Source organism: Oxyura jamaicensis, chromosome 10, assembly GCF_011077185.1.
Source record: "Oxyura jamaicensis isolate SHBP4307 breed ruddy duck chromosome 10, BPBGC_Ojam_1.0, whole genome shotgun sequence".
Classification (NCBI taxonomy): domain Eukaryota; kingdom Metazoa; phylum Chordata; class Aves; order Anseriformes; family Anatidae; genus Oxyura; species Oxyura jamaicensis.
This window is the reverse complement of record NC_048902.1, coordinates 5,266,564-5,272,095: the sequence shown is the minus strand read 5'-3', so window position 1 is coordinate 5,272,095 and position 5,532 is coordinate 5,266,564.

The window sequence follows — 5,532 nt, the reverse complement described above, 5'->3', positions numbered from 1 at the left end:
GCCACCTCCGCCTCTCCCCGCTGCACGCGCGGGGGCGGCTCGCCCGCGGCCCCGGCGCCCACACACGCCGGGGAGGGGGAGCCCGAGCCCCGCGCTCCGTCCCGCTCTGCCCGCCTCGCCCGGGGAGGGGAAGCGAAGGGAGGGGAAGGGAGGCGAGGCCGGGGAGGCAGGGGGAGGGCTGGAGCGGCCAATGGCGGCGGGAGGCGGCGGGCGGGGGGCGAGGCCCAGGCCCCCCGTGCCCGGCCGAGCGGCGGCGAACAGCAGAGCCGGGCAGCGGGGGAAGCGCTGCAGCCGCTTGCGTTTGTCTGCAGCTTACACCTGAGCCTCAGCCTGCAGCACGGCTGGCACCAGGAGTACAGGGGCTGCCGCACCTGGCCGCGATGGGTCGGAACGCCCAGCACCGCCGGCGGGCTGCAGCAGAGAGGGGGGCTCCGGGAACAACCTGGGGCCAGGTCAGACGGAGGCCTAGCTCTGAAAAAATAAAAATAAATAAAAACCACCACACCAGTATACATGGGGTAGTAAAACCAGCCCAAGGTAGACGCCAACATAGCACCCTCATCAGCTTACAGTAGTGTCATTGTTCGGTACAGCAAGTAGTAGCCCTAGCCTGCATACCTGTAATACTGTTGTATTCAGACAAAAAAAATGGCAAACAGCACAGGTACGTGAGACTTACATGTTTGTTCATGATGTCCTTTCTCTTGTCTTTCAAGAAATCTTCATTGCATGAAGTATCTTGTTTCTCGAAGAAGTAGTGGGGAAGTGCACTCTGACAGAAGCTTCAAAGGTTAAGTTCCTTCCTTTATCATAACCTTCCAAGATTTTGCTCTAACAGATAAACAAAGCTTGCTGCTTTTAAGTTAAATCACTCCCTGTGCCGCAAAACCAGCAGGAATAGCAGATGATAGTGCTAGCATCCCAGGCAAGGGTAGAATGCTGCTCCAGCACCTGTGCAAGTAGTATTTTAATCAGTTCCTAAAAGCACCTGACAGGACTCCACATGGAAAACAGGTGTTTTGCTACTTCTTATTCTAATGCAGAATAGTACTAAATTAATGCTACTTATGTAATCAAAAGAAGAATGAGCTTAGAACGTTTAGTCTCTCAGTCTGGGCATGAGCAGAAGGGGAGGTGGTTGGAAGCAAACAAACAAACATTTCTGCCCCTGTCAGTATTCCTGACCTGACTGCAGACTCTCACGTGGGAGTACTACATCACAGCTGAACGTTCAGGTGGAACAGATAGAGAGAAGGATGAATGGTGGTAGATCACCCTGAATTTTGGTTTGTACCAACTCACACTAATTAAAAAAGCAGTACACAATTAGAGCTGTTTTCTATCCAACATTGGAAACACTATTTCAAAGTACATATTTCACAGTAGAGGAAGACTGTGTTGTAATATTCTGGCAAAGTGAAAGGTGCTAGCAAAACCAAACCAAACCCCAGAACTAAATTGAACTTGTGCAGTCATCATTCCCCCCACCAGCCAAAAATACTTAAGGCTATTTCAAGAGCAGGACAATTAGAAGCTTATAAAGAAAAAAAACGCATTTAAACCTCTATGTGGTTGCTCTCATTCAGCAGTAAAATGGCTCTAGGGTTCGGGGAAATTAGGACACATTACACTAGGGTGTGAATTTACATCTCACTAACTCCCTGTGCTGATACTGTTGTATGCATTAAGTATAAAGCAATTTACTTTAATCTCCAAGGACTTTGTAACTGGCATACACAAAAGAATCTACATTTGTGATGGCACCAGAGGAGGATCTGCTATTGCAAGTCTGCAAGTCAACTGCTCATCTGGTGTCTGTGAACTACACCTGTGGGTAAACATAGGTAATCACTTTAGTTTGCCATACTGGAAGCAATATACAGCTATCAGACAGCTACAACTATTTTGGCTTCCAGTAGGAGTCCACAGGAGTTTAAAATACTGAACTTCTTTAATGCTAGCTTCGCATCTTGCTCGCTTTAGTTTTCTGAGCATTCAGCTGTAGACAGATATTGTCCAAGATGTGAGTTAGCTCTGAATACACATACTGGATTTCTCTGAAGGCTCTCTGTTACTGGACTTGATTCCAAATGATTTGAGAGTAGGGTGGAAAACGTTACTGTCCCTATATTTCAATTATATTATTTTGCTGAAGATTTTTTATGATACTTTCATAGAAATTTTCTGTATCCTTAATTATAACTTAAAGTGGAATGCAGTCCTAAAATTCCTTTCAGAACTATAGTAATAAAAGATTTGTGGTAGCCATGTTTACATTTAAACACTATACTTTTTTTTTTTTTAAAAAAAAAAAAAAGATCATCTTCTGAAGGCACGCACAAGGGCACTACCTATCACATGTTATTAGCTGACTAAAAATATCAAAACTCAGGGGCCAGCATGATAGTTACCCTACTTCTGTGATTTGTCCCATTACTGTCAGTCTTTACTGGTCCCAGCCATGTTCAAGCCTCGTACTAGGACTACGTTCATGGATTTAAGTTTGTAGTTATTCTGTTTCACTTTCAATGCTAGTGAATTTCATGCATCTTCATCTCTGCAATTGTTATTTGAAGTCCTTTAAGTACATGGTATTTTCAAGTATGACAAAAATGGAAATCAGTAAAAAGAAGTAAATTCATAGTTATAACAAGCTTTGCTTACCAATTAACATACATAAGGGAACTTAACATAGTGTCCTACAGGGTGTAGATCATGGTATTCTGTCCAGGGGCCATGCTACTATCACTTACACATTGCAAGTCTCAGAAATTTGCATAGTCACATGATATGCTAAACAGCTCCTCTCACTCCGTATATAGCTTTAAGGAATTAATAAGCACTAGGGACTCAAGCTGTCCCACAGAGTGTATATCCTAAAGATGTAGCAGAAGTTGGTCACGTGAGGTGGTATCATTGGTGAAAAATACAACATATACTTTATATATATACACACAATTTAAAAAAAGCACAAGATTCCTCCTTCTACAGACAAGCTTTGTAAGGAGTCTTCAGATCTTGAGTTTAAAGAAGAGTATTTTTATTATTTTAATATCTAGCCAATAATTCCAGAGCCATTCAGAAATTGAGTCCTAACAACACCAGCAGTAATAATTCTGCTTCTTTGGTCTACCCTTGTTCATCTTTCAGAAGGAATCAGATATCAAAACTACAACATCTAGAATGAAGTCAAAAGTAGTATACCATTATTTCTTGGTGAGCATCTTAAAGTGAATTATCCTTTTCCACGTCTACACATTGACTTGTTTTGAAAATAACTTGTAAGATGTTCCAACATACTTTATCTCAGATTACCAGGAACCGTTTATGGAAGACCAGGAACGATTTATAGAAGAAAATATTCAGTTTTCACACAAGTGAAATTGGATTTATGGATACAAGAACCTACGTAAGAAGTCTTCATCATCTGCAGGACTGAAGAGCAGCATATTCTCACAAGCAAACTTGTAAGCATATAACAGTATTCAATTTTAAATGTAATGGAAGCTGGTATTCCAGTTTTTTTTTTTTTTTAAAAAAAATACAACATTCTGTGGTAATCAGGATCTTACAGAAAATAACCTGCTTTTTTTATCATCTTTCTAATTTGAAAATAAAATTTTAAAAAATTGTTAGCAGATACTGAAGTGTGTTGAAGACAACGAGACAGTATACGAAAGTGCCCTCCAGTATAGGAAAGGGTAACAGGACTGGGCCAGTAGACTCTTTAATCCTTGCAGTGGCACTGTTGTCTCTGCTGTTATTTTCCTTTCTGATGAATTAGAAACATTTTTCTTCAAATACGTCACCAGGAGACTAGTAGCTAAGCGATGAACCTCTATTAAAAACAAATCATTCTCACTCCTCCCCCTTCATTCTAATAAAGGTGTCCATTGTGTTTTTATAGACAAATTTTCACTTTGCAAGTCATATGTACGGTGTCATTACCAGTTCCATCTTTTACATCATTTTTCTGTGGAAGTGAATGAAATGATGAGTTCACCAAGCACACATTCTGTGGGCAGAAGTGTTATCAATAAAAGTGTGCAGAGAATACTGCAGAGATCAGTAGATTTTGACTGAATCCCAATTTTCTGCTTGAAACACTATTTAAGTGCATATATTGAAGTATGTATTAATATTAACAGCATCTACCTAGCACTCATCAAGAGTCCTGTAACAAACCTATGCCCAATGTCTGTTTCTAAGAGGTTACACAAACAAAAATGACCATCACATCTCCATTCTGAACAGATGCAGAGCATTTGTTGGTGGAGTGATTGCACACAGCACACAGGAAAGATGCTCTCACTTGTCTAAGGACTTGGAGATACACGTGGATCCCTGAACTTTGCAACTATTTTGTACACCATCCAGTACCCACGTATGGGCTTGTTACCCTAACCAGACAGTAGATGTGAAGGAAACAAAGCTAAGTAACTGCAGTTCCTTTACTTATTAGTGTTCCATTTTCTCATGTTTTTACACAGAGGATGAAGAGTTTAGTTGGTTTTACAAAAATACCATCATTTAACAATATAATTTAAGTGTATATCAAACCATAGGATTTGCTTCCATACGTAAGCCAAAGGGTTTTTAATCAGGAAAGCGTTATAGACGAAAAGAAAAGTCAATTTCCATGCTTTAATCTGAAAATAATCTGTGTCACTTCTTCAGAAATACCTACTTTGGAATCACTTCCTCCATGTGATTGGCTGCCCTGATGAATGTCCTGGAGTGCTAAAGACACCACTGAAATCAAGATAATTGCCTTGCACTTTATGACTGCTTGAAAGTTGAAATTGGGTATGTGTCATAGATCTGAAATAGCTTTTTTTTTTTTTCTCTCTCTCTCTCTTTCTTCAGGACATGAACCAGAACTCAATTTTAAATGAGACGTTTCTTTCCCAGGCATGGCACAAAATGAAATTTCTCTGCCAAGAAAAGGATATAACGTACAAAGAAATATCTGCTATTTGCTGTTCAAACATCAGAAAAAGTTAGCAAAATAATTCCTAATCAGGAGTTTGGTCTAAAAACAACAAAAACAGAAAAATATATTTCCAACATTATGCGAAAGGCTTTGGACACTAATTTGTTTGGTACTTAAATCACAACACTTTTCTTTTGTTAAACTTTAAAACGTGCAAAACTTCTGCACATACATAGCTGGCAGTAGTGACCAGACTTCTCACTGATCCCAAGTTGCCAAGAGAGAAAAAAAAAAAAAAAAAAAAAAAGCATTAATAAAGAATTAGCTACTTCATACTGCATTTTAAAATTATTTGGCAGGGCCAGCATCTAACAAATTATATTCTTCTATAGAACTTAAGTAGGTAAAAGTCCAAAATAAAATGTAACACGATCAATTTAAACAAAATTTCATTAAAATACATTTGGGATTTAGTGGCTTAACTGAAGAATAACTTTAAGCATCTACAACTAGGATTTTATTTCCATTACTGAAAGAAAACTGAAAGCTGGACTTGTTATTTAACAGAAATCAAGATATCTTGGTTTTCTGTAATAAAC